This window comes from Triturus cristatus, chromosome 8 (assembly GCF_964204655.1).
Source record: "Triturus cristatus chromosome 8, aTriCri1.1, whole genome shotgun sequence".
NCBI lineage: Eukaryota > Metazoa > Chordata > Amphibia > Caudata > Salamandridae > Triturus > Triturus cristatus.
The window spans coordinates 1,513,207,318-1,513,227,250 of record NC_140591.1 but is presented as its reverse complement, the minus strand read 5'-3'; the positions used below and the strand labels follow the sequence as shown (position 1 = coordinate 1,513,227,250).

The window sequence follows — 19,933 nt, the reverse complement described above, 5'->3', positions numbered from 1 at the left end:
AAAATTCCCACCATCTTCATGTTGGTGAGCACTGAAAAATATAATTTACCTTTTCTCCAGCACCTGAGGGATAGAGTTGGCAGAGAAGGGCACATCTCCTACTCTGTCTTTGTTTTCCTGCCTGTCTCCCCACCAAAATGGGTAAGGACAGGAGGGGCAGGCTTTGTTCTTGACCTCTGAGCATGCAGGTGTCCACCCCATGAAGTCAGGACCGTAAGGGTTGGTAGGTTTCAGGCAACCACTCAAAGGGGTCCTCTGTGTGCGGTTATTAATAAAGCTGACACTGGAATCGGTGCTGGTTTATTAAGATGAGTTGTTTGGTATCAAACATCCCAATATACACTGAAGTCATCATGGAGCTGAGGAACACGTAATAACAAGTGTCTAGCCAATGTATTCCCTATGGCTTCCTTTTTCACTTACAATTACAATATCCAATATTCGACATGGATATTGCAAGGGCATATTGCAGAAATGTCCTCACAAGCGATATAGTGCACCTTGCCTTAGGACCATAAGGCCTCCTATAGGAGTGTCTTACCTATATCGCATGCAGTGTCTGTGGGCATGGCACACAGGGATGTGTGCCATGTCGACTCTTCAGTTTTGTCTGAACCAAGGCATGCAATCTGCAATGGCAGTGTGCATGGCCTTGGTGATGGGACCCTCGGTTGGCACAATTTGTGCTGCTACCCTTGGGGTCCCTCTTCAGTGCCCATTCCCTAGGTACCAGGGGGACCATTTACTACGGACGTACAAGGGGTCCTGAAGATGTGCCAATTGATAAACAAAAGGTACAGTTTAGGGAAAGAGCTCTGGCACATGGGACCTGGTTGGCATGGATCCTGTGCACTTCCAATCGAAGTTCCATCATTTTCCAGGCAAAAAGTGGGGGCTTACCTGTCCAAAAGAGGCACTTTCCTACAGAATAAAATGTTTTGCCCACCCCTAACTACAATGTGTTCCCAAGTGTGTCTATGATGTCAGTACCATACATTTTGGTGAGCAAGTGTCTGTTGTTTGTAGTGCAGTGCAATAGGATAGCATCTCTGTGATGTACTGAGGACAGTTTGTGTTCCTATGGTGCAGTGTAGTGTCATATATTAGTAGTGTATGGTAAGATATTGTCTTTGTTATACAATGCATGTAGTTAGTGCTCCTATTACACATTTCAGTGTCAAGGGTATTTTCACATAACAGGATACGTTTTAGCATGCAAGTCCACCAGAAAAAGGGCAATGGAGCTATTAACAGGTAAGAGATGTTCTTGTTACCCAATGAAAAGTAGTGATTTTACTGGCAATGGGAGGATAAAAGGCTGATTGCACCTGTTAGGATTTGAATCTGTGATGATGAGGGCCAAGCAATCGTGTTGTCCAGTGTGCATAGCTAGAATCCCGACATTTCACTATTAAAGTGTGGCATATTAGAATCCCTCTAAAACTACATACCTTTATATAAGATACCATATGTTGCTGTGCTGAGCTGAATGATCTAGGATGCAGTGCAGTGCAGAAGGTTATTGACCCTCTGGTGCATTGTAGACTGGTGTGTTAGGTTCCTTAGTGTTGAGTCTATAATTGTTTGGGTGCTATCTATCTCTTGAATGCAGTGCAGTGGTGTGCTGCTCCTGGGATGCAGTGTAGGTGATGGGAAAGTGCCCCTTAAATACAGTGTTGTGTTGTGCATCAATTTCTCCGGCTTAGTGATTGTATTGATCTCTAGGATGCAGCACATTGTAGTGTCTTAATAATAGTTGGATGTAGTACAGTGACCAAAGGACGCAGAGGAATGTGGTGAGATAACCTGCATGGGAATTGGTGTAATTACTTAGTACCTTAAGGGTGCTCTGCAGTATGGTGGTTTAGTATCCTTGTAATGCACTGTACTGTGTTGAGTAGTGTCCATAGCAAGCTGTGCATTCAGAAGAGCAGCTATCCCTACAGTGTAGTGGATTAATGCTGCGAGGGTCTGAGCAGTGTGCTGTGGTAATATCCATATCGAACAATATAGTATAGTAGTAGATTAGTGTTACTAGGTTGCAATGCATTGCGATTGAGCAATGTCTCTACAATGAAGCACTGCCTGGAGGGAAAACATCTCTAATATAGTATGGTGCAGTTTCCAAGATTCCTGAGGGTGCAAAACAGTGGATTCACTCAAGGTGGCCTTTGCCACTGTCTCTTGGAGGCAGTGGCATATATGGATAGTATCGACAGACTGAGGTGTAGCATGGAGGTAAGTGTTACCACAATAAAGTGAATGGATGCCTCTAGGACACAGAACAGCATGGTGAGTTACTGACTCCATGATGCAGTGTGGTGAGCTACTGCTTTTAGAATGGACTGTTGGTGTTCTATGAATGCACTACATTGCAATGTGTTAACATCAATAGGGTTCATTGTGGTATGCTGTAAAGATTGCCATAAGCTACTCTACAGTGTGAAGATGAATGTCATTCATGTCCACTAGAGTGTTTTGTTTAGTGTACCAAGGATGCAATATGGAGTGTCCGTTTAGTATCAATAAAATGCAATGCCGTGGTTTGCTTTAGTTGTATTCCCCAGATACACCATTTTTTTCTGAGTTATTATCAATTTCTTAAACCGAAAGTGTAGCTTGAGTGGTTGGTGTTCCAGAAAAGCATGGCAGCATGATCAGCCTATGCACCTTGGGTTGTCCAGTGTGGTTGGTTAACACCTCCAGGATGTGGCTCATTTTGGTACGTTAGTGCCCCAATCAGGCAATGTGCTACGATGTGTTAGATTTCATAAATTGCTGTGAGTTGCTATTTGCTAGCTTCCCTAGCGTTTGTGTCCATTAGATGTCATGCAGTGAGGTTGCTGCTGTCCCTATGGTGCCATGCATCAGAGAGGATTTGTGTCTCTGGGATGTTACACTATGCCCATGGAGTGCTCTAAGGTGAGCTGATATCCCTTGGATACAGTGAAAAGTGGAGTGTTAGCATCCGTGGGAGGAAGTATTCTGGGCTAGTGGACAGAGAGTTTTGCATTTAAATATGGAGGATTCATTTTTGGAAAATGTATTGTGGTAACTGTTCACAATGAACTGCAGATTGCTAGTTGGTGTTTATAGAATGTATGGAATGTAGCGCGGAGCTACATCACGTTGCAAGATGGTGGCTCAGTGAAAAAGCTCTGGTGCTGGGGGACTCCAAAGCAGTTTTTTCCTACTCCACTGATGGTTCATTGATGATTGTCCAGGGCTTGAGATGTACAGGAGCGGCATGGCTCAGTTTAATCCCCTACTGATGCCACTAGAGCCACCTCATTGTTGCCAATCTTGGAATCCTCCTTCCCCCTACCACCCCATCTGGAGCTAGAGTACACACGGATCTCCTCACGGCATGTTATGTTATGTTAAAGCTATTTGCAATAGCGCGCAAACTCACCCAGAGGCATCTGGGCGCTGCTGCGGATCAGAACAGGAATAAACCTAGCTGATCTTTGGAATAGCTAAGCTTTGAGTTGTTTCTTAAATTTACAGTAATTGGGAGTGGATCACAAGGGCAAGGGGAGTGTGTTCCAGTACCTTGGGTCAAGATAGGAAAAGGCCTTACCCCCAGTTCACGTTTGGCAGATGCGGGGAACACACAGTAAGGCTTTATCGCCAGATCTAAGAATGCGACTAGGAGAGTATGCTGTTATTTTTTTCCAGAGATATAATGGGCCTTTGTCTTTTAAGGCATTGTACGTGAAGCAGCAGATCTTAAAGTAGGCGCGCTTCTTCACTGGCAACTAGTGCAGTTCCTTCAGAAGGGGGGCTGAGGAGGTTCCTGAAGGGCGATTCAGAATGAGACTGGCTGTAGTGTTTTGGACCACCTGGAGCTTGGAGAGCAGTGATTCGCTAGCCTCTGCCAAAAGGGCATTTCCGTAGTCCAGTCTGCTTATCACCATGGCCTGGACCACTGTTCTATGTGCCGTAGTAGGGAGGAAGGGAAAAATTCTGCTCAAGAGGCGCAGATTCTAGTAGCATGTGCTTGTAGTTTCCACAATCTGATCTTTCATCGTTAATGCTTGATCTAGTTTTATCCCCAGATTTTTTACTGTTTGTTTGGGCACGGAGGTAGCTCACAATTGGTGTGGCCACCAGTCATCCGACCAGATGGACGGGGCTTTGCCAAGCAGCATGATCTCCATCTTTTCTGTGTTTAGCTAGAGACAGTTCTCAGTCATCCAGTTGGAGATTGCTAACATACCTGATGCAAAACGTTCTGTTGTTGTTATCAGGTCTTGGCCTAGAGTAAATATCAGCTGGGTGTCATCTGTGTATGATATTATCTCAAAGCCGAGGTGCTCTACAATCTTTGCTAGCAGGGCCATGTAGATATTGAACCAGGTGGGGCTCAAACATGAGCCCTGCAGGACACCCCTGTCTAAGATCATTTTGCGTGAAGAGAACGGGCCCTTGATGACAGTTTGCTGTCTATCAGACTTTGTATTCTGATTGCTTGCAGCCTCTCCAAAGCCTTGAATGGGAGATGGTGTCAAAGGCTACGGAGAGGTCTAATGACACAAGTATTACCGGCTTCCCTGCATCCACCCCCAGTCTCAATGAATCGGCTACAGCCAGAAGCACTGTCTCTGTGTAGCACCCTGGGCGGAAGCCAGATTGTGAGTGATAAAGGATATGTTTAAGTTCAAGATAAGATCACAGCTGTTTGTTTATTAGGGTTTTGAGCTGTTTGCCCAGTAGAGGTAACAGGGATATTTGGTGATAGGTGCTGAGAGATTTTTGGTCCAACGTTGTTGTTTTTTTTAAATGGGCCGTACGCATGCTGCCTTCCACTCTGTCGGATCACTGGAGCGCAGCAGGTAGCTAGCAGGGACATTATGTTTGGAGGGCAGATATCCTGGGGGTACCCAGACTTGGCTGCAACCAGGGAACTGTGAATTTCCTCTAAAGTGATAGGCTGAAAACTGTCTATTGCATGGAAGGTTGCTTTAGACTGCTCTTCTTTAGATATGGTGGTCTCTATGAACGGCATGGGAACAGTAGCAAATTTTGAGTAAATGTGAAAAATGCTCTCCTGGAAAAAATTGGCCAAGGAGTCACATAGGTCCTGGGATTCCACGGGAGACTGAATGCACACTTGTGGGAAGACAAAATCATGTACTATATTAAAACAGATTGTAGGGGAGTTGTTGGCTCATTCGATTTGGTTAATAATAAAACTCTGCCTAGCAGATTTTATATTATGGTGATAGCAAGACAGCGCTTGTTTGTACTGGTCATTTTTTCGGAACTTCTGCGCCATCGTCTCTCTAAGTTCTTGCACTTAGTTTTTTCTAGTTTCAGTTGTGGTGTGAACCACAAGGCTGATGGTCGGTGATGTATGGACCTGTGATTTTTTAGGGGAATAGTTGCTTCCAGCGCCGCCGTAAGGGAAGTGTTAAAGGAGTTCTGCAATTCAGAGACCTTCGGGCTAATATTAGGTGACTTAGGATAAAAAGCTTTGCGAAAGGCTTCAGGAGTAGGTTTGTGCCAAAGTCTATGGGCATTGTGGTGTAATTTGCAGTTCATAGTAGTAATCAGGGAGTGGGGGGACTGTAGAAAGAAAATGAATAAAAAGTGGTCAGTCCTTGTAAGATGGAAAGGTGTCTTGCAGTCCAGCTGTTCCATGTTGGAAAAGATTAGATCAAGTGTGCGACCAGCTGTGTGCATAGGACCACTGTCCTTTTGGTAGAGTCCTAATGTTTCGAGGTCTGTTAATAGCTTCCTAACTTCCAAGTTGGTATGATATTCCCCATGGAAATTAAAGTCGCCTAGGAGGAGAAATTTATTTGAGGCTAGAGCATGCGTTTCTATCTGTTCTACCAATAGCTGGCTGAAATTGATCTTAGGCGTGGGGGGGGTGATAAATCAGTGCACCTTTCCAGATATCTGTTGCAGACACTGTTATCTTAAAAATACCTAACTCCATGGAGTCAGTGCAGGTAGATGAAATCCATGTCACATTGATTGTATTTTTAAAAGCTATGGCAATTCCTCTGCCCATTTTTTCCCCTCTATCAAGATGTATTAGTTTGTAGTTATCAGGGATAGCTAATGCGATAGTTGGACGGTTGGAGGGGTTTAGCCATGCTCTACCTGGAAGCAAATATCAGGAGACTGGAAGGTGATCACATCCCATATCTCAGTTGATTGCTTGGTCAATGACTGAACATTGCAGAGAAAACTATTTCGGCCACATTTGGTTGTAGAAGGGCTGGATGTTTTCCCCAGGGATGTACCCGTATCCTGGTCACTTTGGAACTGGCAATTATAACAGGCAACCGGGCCCTTTAAGGTATGGGGATACCTGTTGGTGCAAGGAAACTGTAATGGTGTGCTAGCCTTATTCTTTGCTCTCAGTAGGTGTAAGGTGTCTGCTGAGTAGTAAAGACGCTGAGTGGTCTTATTTTTTACCTCAAACGGACCAGGGTTCCTGGCTCCTCGTGACGTCCAAGCACAGACGGGTGCAGACAGGCGCTGCGCACATCTGCTCTGCATCCGTCCCAGCATTGGCTTGGCTTTTCAGTCCAGCAGCCAGAACGGGTGCTTGTAATCAATCCTGTAGGACCTGAAGGAGGCAGGAGAGGGGGTGGGGTGCCCACTGTGCTGAGGCTGCAGAAAATAACTGACCGTAGATTGCATGGATACGCTGCCTTAATGCCTCGCCTGTATAATACACAGGGGCCTGTGGGATTCTGAAGCCCAACAGATTTACTCCTGAGAGGCCCAGTGGATTTACTCCTTTTACTCATTGAAACCCCCCCTCAATGGGAGGCACTATTCCTCATGGACCTATCCTCGCCTGACCCACCCTGTCACTACCCACTTTGGTAGGCGATTGCCACCTTCTGGGACTCCAGCAGCCCTGCAGGACCCAGACTCAGCCAAATGGCTTTAGGAGGATCAGCAGGACTAGAGAGTTGTCAGCTGGTCATCCCCTGTGTTGTATGCCTCCACACCTTTGCTACTGTCTAGAGGTATCAGCACTCACCTGACCTACTCCCCTGGCTGCAACTGGTGATGACATCATTATGCGGTAGTGGCCTCCTGGGGACTGGGCCTATGAGGACACTGTAGGATTTGGACATGCGCTGGAACTAAGGAGCATCAACCTGTAGTCTGTTGCTTCTGCGTGCCCTCCAGACATTAGAGCACTCATCTCCACCCCCAGTGTTACCTGGGCCCTACCAGCAGAGTGTCGGCCTGCAACAGGGTCATATTGTCACTGCCTTACTGGTCCCCAGTGGATTCTTCCCTGCTTCAAGGTTTGTGAGGTGATGGCCTTCTGTTGCCCAGCTATAATCAACCTGCCTCCGGTAAGGGTCCTTCTCACAATTTACATGCCCTGTGAAAATCAGACCCCGTCTTGCCATTACTCGCTACACCAGTGATCTAGATCCCCTATGGTTGCGTGGGGCTAGTGCCTGGGGACCTCATCCGAATAGAGCTGTTCTGCCTTGAATGCCCTACCCTCACTGGTGTCTGACTCTAAGGTGACCAGACAATGTCCACTTTTTATCCCTACCATAGCCTCCAATATCAAATCCCTGCTGTACAACCTCTCACAAAGGCACCTGTATTGTGACTGCACAGACAAGAATGTAAAGGAACTACTACTACTTTGAAAACCACCCAACTGATGCCCTAACATTAGCTGGTATGAAAGTACCACTGCTCATATTCGCAGACGACACCTTGCTTATTTCCAAAACGAGACAGGGCCTACAGTTGGCTCTGTCCTGCTTCGAGGTGTTCTGCCGCCCACATGAGCTGGTGGTTAACGTAGGGAAGACAAAGTTTATGGTGCTTCATAGGTCCAAGCCAGTCAAGGCTTGTGTTTACATGGACGGCGCCTTACTGGAGCAGACAGATGTCTTTACCTACCTGGGCGTTACATTTAATGATAAACTAAGTTGGAAGCCCCAAGTGGAAATGCTAGCACTAAAGCATGCCCAGTTGGCCGGTGCCCTGGTTAAGGAGCATAGGCTATCTTTAACTAAACCTATAGACCCTATTGTTAAGATATACACAACCACAATTAATCCAGCCATATTATATGGTGCTGAAATTTGGGGTTTTAGTAATTTATCTCCACTTTCTATAACCCAAAATAAGTTTATGAGATTTTTAACAGGATTGCCGCAATCGTACCCCCTTTTACCACTGTTTCTTGACCTTGGCTGTCACGCATTCGCAATGTAGCGTGATACAGGCCACTCGCTGTCTGGAGGCGTCTCTGGACCACCCCGGAACTTTCTTTGTACGCTAAGGCTTTATTGGAAGTGAGGGGGATGAGTCGATCACATAAGATCCCATGGTTGTCAGCAATAAGGTCCTTGCTGGTTAATATGGGGATGAAGAATGTATGGGAGAACCCAGATGCTGCAGAATTTCCCCCGAAAAGGTCCTTTAGAGCAGCTTACTGGGAGGTGGTTAAAATCAAGAGATTCTCCTCCCATTTCTCCCAGTCACTGTCTAGGGATTTTCTCTAATTAAAGGATGAAACTCGCTTGGAAGGATACTGGGATCTTATTATGAAGCTCCATGATCGTAAATTGCACCACCAGTTTAGGATAGGTACTCTACCCCTGTGCAGAGTTACAAGTAAATGGAATTCTATAAGTAGCGATAAGTGCGCATTTTGTCATGATCTTAGCGAAAGTATTGATCACTTTTTATTTGTTTGCCCTGTTTATCACCAGCCAAGGAGCATCTGGTTGAAACCAGTATGTGTGGCTTTGAATACAAGATCAGCAATGGTTGCTAAGAGAATACTGAAATCAGACACTACAAACCTTGTCGTAATTGGTGTAACAAAGTTTTTGAGCGGGGCGTGGGCTTTACGTAATACAAAGGGGGGGGCAAAGTAGCTGGTCAATGATGAATCTCGGGACCTCTTAGCAGCGGGTAAAGTTCGAACATTAACTTCTGTGTGGTTTATAAATTGATTAACCTCTGTAAATTAATCGATAAAGATTATGCTTTTTGCTGAGTTATATATATATATATTTTTTTTAAATACTTTTTTAACATGTATCTATTTATATATTAACTTATTAATTATTGTTGTTGTGATATACTCTAAGTCTTAGATTTAGCTTATGATGGTGTATTTTGAAAACAATGAAATCTGTTTTATCCTTGGAAACTCTTGTCTTTTATGATGAAAAATCGCAATAAAGACTTAATGAACTGAACTGAAATGAACTATATGGCCAATATCCAGACTGAGGGGTCGATATTTAGAAACTACAAAGATAAGTTTCAGACTTGGGGGACGGTGTCTCCTATGTGGGGTTCCGGTGGGCATGGAGGGTGACGATCTGCTTGGAATCCTTAGTTCTGTCCTACCTACCCTGACATTCTCGACCTTCACAGAAGCCCGGGAGTTCCAGCTGGTGCACTGAATGAGGGTGCACTTGGCATGTGCTTCTGAAGCTCCCAGGACAATCATAGCATTCCTTTTATGCCAGAAGATACAGAAGATAGTGTACTTAGAATGTAGCAACATATTCTTTAGTATCCTCAGAATGCATGCAACGCAATCATACCTAGTGTGGTGAAAAATAGTTGCTATGGGATTCACTGTCACAACTTACTCCCACTAGGGTGCAATGCAATGTGTTGGGTTGATATCTCAAGAATCCATTTTATTGACTTATTTCCTATAGGATGCCTTTCAGATTGATTGTTGAGACCCTATGGCTTCAGTACAATTTTGTAGTGTCTTTATGATATAGCTCAGTGTGGTGGCTCATGCCTCAATTATGTAGCGCAATGTGATAAGTAAATATTGAAGTACTGGGTTTTTCGGAACCCAGCGGTGCCCGGGGACGCACCCGAAGACTTCGAGTTCTTCCTGTTTCAGACTACAGAAACAAAGAGTCTTCTAGGTGAAATCAAAGATCGTATTTATTGGCTGCAGACCAATCACAGGTATCCGAGAAGTACAGCACAGTGTATGTTCTCAGGAGACTGCTCCCGAACCAAAAACCAGTCTTTTCTTTTATACAGAATATTACGCTTTGGGCAACACTGCCCCTGTTTTACAAGTGGTCATTCACATATTTTCGCTTCAAAGAAAAAGCAGAGTCATGATGACAATCCCACATTTCAGTTCGTTCAGCCTGTAATCATTTTACCCAGCAAGGCTCAGAACCCTCATCAGATATCAGCAGACCCCAATAAAACGGACACCTCCTGCTCGTAAAACAAGCCATAAAGTAGGAAACAGAGTCATATGTGAAAAAGATTAGCCAGAGATCGAGTGGGAAGAAAGACTTTATGATGTGTCAAACCCTGATGCTAATCTCATTAGGCCGCGTGAAAAGGAACTGGCCGTACAGGATTGACCTCGGGCAGTGGAGTCAGTTTGCACAGGTCACAGAGAAGTCACAGAAGGTGTACGTGTCCTTTAGGCCTTGGCATGGCCTCAGAGCGCAGCCTATGTGAGGGCAACCACAAAATGGCTTCTGTTCTAAAATGGAACCCAAGGATACAATATGTAGTATCGTATACACGGTGAATTCATCGGTAAAACCTGACGAAAACACTCGTACATACCGCATTTGTCATTTGCGGTTCGTTGATACCAAAATCGGCACGGTGGAGCCATGCCTCCAACGTGGTTCCAAATTTTACAGTACCACAATATTACTGGTATACATTCAAGTGTGCTGGGTCAGACTCCCTGGGACATATTGCAGTATGCATGTAAGTGTCTCTAGGATACAGAGAATTGTGCTGGGTTAGTGTTCCTCATATATATTGGAGTGCAGGGTTTAGTGTCCCTTCAACACTGCATTGCTTTGGTAGTGTCTCTTGGAAGCAATGCATTATTGCAGGATAGTGTGCGTCTTATATACTGAGATGTGGTGGTTCAGTGCAGCATGTGGAATACAGTCTATAGTATGTAATGCAATGTGCTAGGTTGGTGTCCTAAAATGTCAATGTATGGTGTGTGGGTTAGTGTCACTCTGAAATAATGCATTGTGGAGTGCATTGCCCAAATCAGATAGAGCACCCTGATGGAGTGATATTCATAGATATCAAAAGCCATGGTTGGGATTGTGCAATTCTTTTAAGAAAGGATTGAAAAGCCTCAAGGTGGAGTATTATGTGGTGATGTTGGTTAGGCTTCACCATGTAGTATAATCACAAACACCAAAGATGGTCTTTGGATTCACACTAATAAATCTTTAGCTTAGTCCTGGTAGTGCAGACAGGCTTTACTAGAGGAACATGTGTTAAGCACTGCAGAGTACCAACATTGATGATAAGTAATTGATACAACTCTAAAGAAATCTGATATTAACTTATAAAAATATAACAGATTTTTTTCTTAATTTAGACGCTAAAATGAACTTAATCAGATACACATAGCCTAACCTTCAGTCCAACGCTGAGAGAGTCTTCCTTACTTTTCAGCAAAGAAGAATGTAAAAAAAACAGGCTGTACGATTGCGGGACCTGCTCTGCCTCACATCCTCCTGTCAAAGTCACTTCCACAGGGCAGTTGACCCATCTCAACAGTAACAGGACTCAAATTAAACTGAAGTTCATCTATGTCTTTACCTTCTTCCCCTTTTAATCAGGGGAGTGAGGTGCCCACCTATTCTAACCCTATCTTAGCCAGAGAAACACCGTGGGGCATTTGTACAAGCCCCTATCGCCACCACAACATCACTTTTACAGACGTTGTGGTGGCGATAGGGGCTGGGCCTAATGTACAAGGCAGCGTTAAGCCACTTAACGTGGCTCAACGCTGCCTTGTACATAAGGCACGCTTTCACGCTATGGTTAGCATGAAAGGGGTGTGCAGTGGGTGCTGTGGTGGACATTCCACCACAACACTCATTGTATTTGACACTGCCCCCTATGTACAAGGGTGGCATACATAGGAGGCAGCGCAAAAATTAAGTAAAGGAAAACCCTGGTCTTAAGTTGGCGAAACCAGGAGAAATGCATTATTTCTCCTCGTTTTTGCTTTTTTCATGTGTGCGCAGCACACATGGAAAAAGCAAAATGCCATGGTTTGTTTATGGACTGAAAGGTGTCCCTTCCTGCACATAAAAAAACCATAGAAAAAAATGCAATTTTTCACTTTCATGTGTGCTGCATGAAGCAGCACATATGAAAGTGACGGAATTGTATTTTAGGATTGTTTATGTGCAGGAGGGGACACTTTCCTACACATAAACAATATTCCCCTGCACGCAGACACCCTTGCACTCTGGTGCCAGGGTGCCTACGTTGGTGCTAAGCTGTTAAACTTAGCACCAACGCAAGGGGAAACGCAGGGCTGCACCACATTCTTGTAAATATGGTGAAGCCTTGCGTCTCAGAAGTGGGGGAGCATGTCGTTAAGCAAAGGAGGCTAACAACATGCTCCGTCACTTCCTAGTACATATTCTCCCTAGTTTACCCACAGAGGTTACCCAACACTTGAGCAACTCCACCATGACCACCAGGAGTGGGACCTAACTTTCTTTTGACTATGGGATCTGCCTCCCATGCCAAGTACAGTGCTGTCATGAAAGCCAGCACCCACCAGAGGCCACCACTGACAGATGTCAGTATCCAAAACCACACCCTGAGCTCTCCATTGACAGGTGAATGAGGTACTGTACTTAACTGTGAGTTCTTGGAACCTCCTTCGATGTTCAGTGTGGGGTGCAACCACTTCCTGTTCTGACACCCTTCTCCAACTACTCCTTCAGTCAGTTCAAGGGTGACAGTTTGATTCTGAACCATTGCCTGACTTGTCAGGACCTATTTGGGGTAAGGAGAAGCCTTCCCAGTGCCAACTTTGTGATACTCCCTTACTGGGTTAGAATGCCCTCGGCTTACTGGATCTCTAGTTAAGAGAGGCTTCCCTTTCCTTTTCTTACTCTTTTTCCCTTTCTTTCGGGGCCTAAGGTTCATATCTTTAGGGACAGGATCCCCAGGATCTTTGGGTTGGCTAGTGTCCTGGGCCACTGCCCCTTCTGGGATCAGGCCACCTATGGAAGGTCATTTCCAAGGATAGAATCTAGGGGAAGGTCAGTACTGACTACCACCCTATACCAGCTGAAGGTATCCCTTCTCTCCAGAGGCACTAAGGCTAAAGGTCTGGTTGTGACCTCCCCTGGGACTACCCTTACTCTTCTGGCTTTCCCTGGCAGATAGCGATCTGGGGACACTAACCTGTCAACCACTATTGTATGACTGCCACCTGTGTCTCTCAAGGCAGTGGTAAAGCTCATATTCTCCTGTCTGTAGTGGAAGTGCTTACTGCCACCCTCAGGGATCATCAGCATACTATCTGGACCCTTATCCCAGTTAAAAGCTAAGAGGACGTCCTCATCTGAGGAGCTCTCCCCATGGCTACACGGACATCCCTGTACTAACCATCATCTTGGGACAGGCTCACTTTCCCTTTGTAGTGCCCTGCCTTTTGTCAGTCCAAGCGCAGCCTACTATCCAAATGTTTCCTAAGCCCTTACTCTGCTAGTCAGAGTGGGTGGGTTTTACTCTCCTCCTTTTTAGGGTATGGAGTCCTGAGGGAGCCTCTTTGGTGGGCTTACTACCTCCCTCCTGTGCTTTTTGTGGGCATACCGAACTCCCGCTTCTTGAGGTCCCCCCCTGGGTTTTCTTGGGTACTAGTTTCCTTACCCATTCATCAGCCTTTTTGCCCAACTCCCTAGGGCTAAAACGTTCTGAATCTACTGGATGCTGGTGTAACTTGTCTGAGGTACAATTGGATATATTGTACTCTTTCATAATCAAAATATACAGTGCATCATATGTGTCAACCTCACAAAGCTTACGCATGCCTGGTTGTGAGCTATATGGGTGTCCCTAAACTTCAGTACATACTCTTCTGTAGTACAAGTCCTTCTATGAATGTCTTATTCATATGCTTATAGGACTCAGCCATATCCCAGTTAAGGGTCAGTAGTCGTTCTCTGCACTTTACTAAGAATAACTCCCAAAGTAGAGAGCCCCAGTTTTGGCAACCTATCCGTCTCAATTTCCATGCCCTTTCAAATGCTGCACCCATTTGTCAATGTCCTCTTCATCACTATAATTGGGGACAATCCGTTTGGGGACTTTAATATCAAAATATTCCTCTTTCTCCCTGTTTGTCTTGCTGCTACCATCTTTGGGCTTCAAGTCCATTTTAACCCGTAATTCCTCAAGAGTTAGTCGTCTTTTCTCAAGTTCAAGCTTCTTCACTACCAGGGAGAGTTGGTCAAGCTCATCCTCAGGGGTTCCTACCGCCGTACCAATGGGAGGTCTCCTAGAGTGATTCCTGTCACTTCTCACTGGTGAAAGAGGTCTGGGAAAGGGTGGATAGTTCTGGACTTCACCTTCTTCCCCATCTTCCTCAATATGGGATAGGGCCTCATTTTCAGCCTCTTCATGGTCTTTTTCTGAGTAATGGCCCTCGCTCTCTAATCTTTCTTTCGCATAAGACCTGAGGGGGTTTTCAAGTTCCTCCTTTTTAGCTGTAACCCTATAGCTAATTCCCCTTGTTTTGCACAAAACCCTCAGATCTCTGATCCTCAGGGCTAGGATGACTGACAAGTTGACATCCTTACCAGCTTCCATTATGCCTAACTTTTTACTTGCCAGTTGGGACCTTTAAAACATTTTGAAAAACCTTTAAACCTTGCCTAACACACCTAAGCTTTTTAAATGTACTTATTAGACTTTTGGTCTACAGAGGGCCTTAGATTTCCAATGTTAAAACATTTGAAACATTTCTGGAAAATACATTTTAGAGTCTAAAGTCAATTTAGTGGTTTTCTCGTGGAAAAATCACTTATGAACAAGTGGAACTGTGAAATGCAAGTTCAGGGTCCCGTTGCTGTAACACCTATGTAGACAAGTGGAATATTATGTGGTGATGTTGGTTAGGTTTCACCCTACAATACTATCATACACCCCAAAGATTATCCTTGTATTCACACTAATAAATCTTTTACTCACTCCTAGTAGTGTGGCAAAGAGCAGACAGGCTTTATTAGAGGAACATTTGTTAAGCACTTTAGAATACCAACATGGACGATAAGTAATTGACACAACTCGAAAGACATATGACACCAATTTTGAAAAATCAAATACATTTTTATCTTCATTTAAACACCAAATAATTTGATCAGATACATATATAACCATAGTTGAGAATTTTAGAAGCAATATAAAATCAGTGCAAAATAAAACAGTGAAATTGTACTATTGCCATCAAAGGTAAAAAATATTAGTGGCAATCCGTCACTTGCATGTCTGGTTGTGTGGAACCATTGCAGGGTAAAGGTGATGCAGGTTCCAGGACCTAGACACGACAGTCAGTATAATTTTATCCAGCCCATGGAGCCCATGTGAAGAGTTGTGCTGGCTATGTCTGGTTCGAAATGGGAGCCACGCGGAGGCTCCTTTCACCACTTACACGTGTTGTACGAGTACAGGGTGCAAAATGTCAACAAGTACATCGCTGCTGATGTTGGATGAAGGTCTTGTGTAATTTCCTCTAGCTGCAATTTTGAGTGATGGTGTCAGTTGCCATAGTTGCGACCAACAAGCCTTGGTAGCAGTAAGTTCAGCAAGGAGCTTCTTCAACATCCGGAGGTCCAATAGAACACAGGAGCAGACTGAAATTTTGTGGAGGGCAAGACTACAATTCCCACAATGTACTGGACCATCTCCTTTTGAATGATTCCTTTGGGGGGCCCGATGGCCAGTGATTCTTTGGATTCTAAACATTGATTTACCTGCAGTGTGCAGGGGACTAGTGCTACTGGTCCTAGGGAGTCTGACATTGCTTCTGGCTCTAACAGGGGTCCCTCTATCTGCAGGAGCCTATCTTTAGCCAAAGACAAGCCTCGATAGAGTAGTTCCAGATGAAATGCCATAGCTATAGAGTCTCCCTCTGTTGGTTTGTGCATAATCCTGCGGTTGTCTTCTCAAGTCTCCTCTTTGATGCAAGGTGGCTCAGAAATGAGGTTCTGGTCTTATGGGTGTCCCTTAAGTCGTAGATTTAGGGGAGTTATGGGAGAGGGAGCAAGTATCCAATGGGTTGCTAGTCCCTGCAGCTTATCTTCCCTTGAGGTGACACCATCTGGGGCTGTAGGTCACTTTTTCTATCCCTAGCCCACTATTTATAAAACGTTTAAAAATGGCCAAAGTCTTTCTTAGCTGTACAAACCAAGTAGCCCACCCTAGAGGTGTGGCTAGCCTTCTGGGGGTGTAGACCTCCTGCATTGTTGATGTCCCACCTGTCCTGGAGCAAACAGGCCTGGGGCAGGGGGAGAGCTGTTTACTTCTCTGGGAGACAGCCTGGATGCATATCAGATGCAGTGCAGCCTTTTAAGCTCACCTCCTTGATGTGTTACTTCACTAGCCTGCCTGGGAGGGAGGAGGTGTGACATATTTTCTGCCCATGCTTCTCTTCCTGACTCCTGGGAGGTTTCACACTGCCTAGCAGGAGGTCAGAATCCTGTCTTGGGGTCAGCAAACACGGGCTGCCAGCCAGAGCGTAGGAAAGCTGAGGCTAACTGATAGGCCACCTCTAAGGTAGCCACCTGGGTGCATGCCACATCGCTCCAGGCATTAGATTTGTGTCTGGATTTAGGTGGCATGCTATTTGATACCAAACTCGACATGCTAAGGTGGTACCATATGGAGCTAATGACCCCAGAGCTGCCCGGGCAAACCCATATTAGCCTATGAACCGCCTATCACTTATAGTTTACTTAAATGGTAAAGGCCACTATAGAAACATATAAACTTGCACTTACATGTCTATACCCTTAACATGCTGCACCCTGCCTCATGGACTCAGTAGGACTTCCTTAGGGGTGACTGACATATATTAAAAGCAGTGCATTTACTTTGCTACACATGGCGAAGGCAAAGTCGAAATGGAGCAGTTCACACTGTTCCTGCAGCCAGCAATGGCAGGCCTGCTGTCAGTAGTTTACATGGGTCACACTGGGCAAACTGTTCTGCAAGCACTGGGGACCCCTTTAGTACCCATGCCCTGGGTACCACTAATACCATATACCAAGGGCTCACATTTATCAGTTCTGGGAAGAGAGCACTGACACTGGGGCCAGGTTAGCAGGCTCCAGTGCAATGTCAGAGTCAAAAATCAGCCTCTAGTAGTCCGACTGGGGTCATTAAGTGGGGGCCACAGCAAAAAGGCCTATTTTCTTGCACTCAAGAATATATGGATTGAATAAAGTAAGTAAGTGTTTATTAAACAATGAATAAATTGATTAAAAATGTTACAGACACCTACCATAGGAAAATAATTGGGAGAAATTATCTTGTTCATGTGCTTTGTAAAATCAAATAATATTTTAACCACGCTTGTCCTACCCTTCTTTTATTGGTGGGATGCTGATAGAGGCTGTCTGAATTCTGATACAAGGAACTGTTAAGAATAATACAAATCTGTCAGTAAGTTGGGGGTCTGATCCAGTAACTCATGCACTAACCGCGTCTATGCATTTCAGATTACTTAGTTGCAGAGGCCTTGCTCTTAACAAGAGCCCTATTTCTGTTCCCAGCAATTCACATGTACAAATTATCGACAATAGAAACTCAGCAGCCTGGAAACCTATAGGCAAAGATGATCAGAGTCTTCCTTTAAATTTTCAATACCATAAGTCCTTGAAGGGAATCTAAATTTGGTATTATTCCTTTTTGTGTTAACGTCTAGGGAGGATTGAGGAATGGCTCCTTTATGTTATATTTGTATAAACTTAAAACCATTCATGCATGTTTTTTGTTCACATTTTACCTGATCTTCACGATATGATATCAGCTAGTCCTGCTTCATTGCTTAATATCCTATTTGGGATGCAGGCAATATTTTCTCAGCTCTCCTCAAACTGTAATGTTTTTACAACATTTTCCAGATATATACTCCATGAATTCTTCACCTTCACCAACTTTTTCTTAATATTCCATTCAAAATGAATGCTGAGGATGCTCTCATCTTCGCACAATATGTCACACATGCTGCCTGCAAAATGTAAAGTTGCCTCCACAAATTAAACTCCAGACTCAACTGTGTCAGTGGTGTGCATTCTAGCAGGGGTAACAACAATAAGTGTCTCCACACTGTGCAAAGTCAAGCCAGCCTCCCAATTTCCCCCAAAAATCTGCCACACCATATGTCAAAATGGTAGCATATGTATCTGCTATTACCTATAGCACTAGAGAAAGGGTTGGACCTGATACTTTGTTGGACCGGTAAGCAAAAGTGGAATTCAAAGAAAGATGTAGATAAAAGACACCCCTTCCTTCAAGGTAAAGCCCTAGATATTAGTAAATATTTACTTGCTCAAGGAATTCTTTTTCCAGCTGCTATTTGCCTTTTTAAGTATCTTTCCACCAAAGATTACAATATGATTTTTTATTGATTTTTTTCGCCTTAAGATATAGTTTAGTGGAGTGGCACAATTAGGAAGAATGCACTTTAATGTGGAGGTAAAGGGCTGTCACTGTTCTTAATTTTATAGCTCATTGTCCCAAAGACATTTGCTGTAGATGTATTTTTAGGTAAATCTACACAATCAGAACCCAGAAAAAATTCCACATTGCTTTGAATATTCATGTGCACTGAGCCTATTTTCTATACGTGCATCATTCTGTCAGGTAGTGCTAAGAATCTCAATTTTCCAGACCTAAAAAGAATGTAAACTTCCTTTCTAACTCTATTTAAAGGTGTCTGATGATCAACCCCATGTATAGAAGGTAACAAAACTCACCAAGGCTGCAGCAAAGCGCCATAAAAACGAGGACAACAAATAGTTTCATGGTGAGAGAGATGGTTGATCCTGTTGCTGCAATACTCAGCTCAATCTCAAAGTGATTGTTTACTAGCAGAGCTTCTATAATTATAAAAATTGGCTTCTCACGCTCCTACCAGAGTCACATGACAGATCAGTGTGCTTCATCAACAGTGCTTCGTATTGTTTGTTTGGAAGCACACCAGCAATGCTAACAACACACACTCCTTCAGACTACTTTTATATGGATAATGGATTACTGTGCCAGACAGGCTTCAAAGTCCTAAGTGATACAAAGTAATATTTTCTCTTCAAATTATGATAAATGGCAATGCTCCCCCCCACCCAAACCCCACTCCCACATTCATAAATTACAAATATTATCATTCTAATTTAGATCTTCTCTGGGGAATCTGTTGATTATTCACAGTGAAGCATGTCGGTTAGTGTGGATCATGTTTCTATGTGGATGACACTGACAAAATATCGACTAGTAAAACATCGACATCGACCTACAAAAAATATCGAGACAAAAATAGCGACTGCCTATACTTAAAATGGTAAGCACAAAAATATTATTTTCAATATTACCGCTGTATTAAATATAGATTTTTAAATATATACAAATGAAAATATTAAAATAAAAATATATTAAATTCCACCATGAATTTAATAAAAATAATATTATTATAAAATATAACAAATATACAAATACAATTACAAACATATAAACCTATATATTAACACATAGCAATGTAAAAAGTATAATCAAACTAATATTTTTTAATTATATTATAAATAAAATAAAAATTATTTATATATAAATATATATATATATATATATATATTCACTGAAAAAACCATAGGTTTCACACACGTTATAGTTAGGAATTAGCATTTAAAAAACCTTGCAAATTCACTTAAAAAACCATAGGTTTCACACATGTTATAGTTAGCTGGGCATTTCACTCGTGAAAAACCATTGAAACTCCCCCGTTATAGTTAGTGCAGGCAACTATAACTCACGCGACCGCAATCCTCTGCTGATGCTAATACTGTATTTAGACACTTATTTACCCATGTCTTCTTCCATTAATTTTTAGCTATACATATATTACAAATATTTTTTTTTCATA

At 43.6% G+C, this 19,933-nt stretch overlaps 1 long non-coding RNA gene across 1 annotated transcript in view; it reads right to left on the bottom strand.

Moving 5' to 3' along the window:
• The window catches only part of LOC146806021 (uncharacterized), a 77,010-nt gene extending 58,140 nt beyond the window's left edge, over nt 1-18,870 (bottom strand). The window contains exon 1 of the long non-coding RNA XR_014967544.1: nt 18,777-18,870. This is a non-coding gene — a long non-coding RNA (uncharacterized LOC146806021). The remainder of the gene's footprint in view (nt 1-18,776) is intronic.
• Between the last annotated feature and the right edge of the window lie 1,063 nt (nt 18,871-19,933).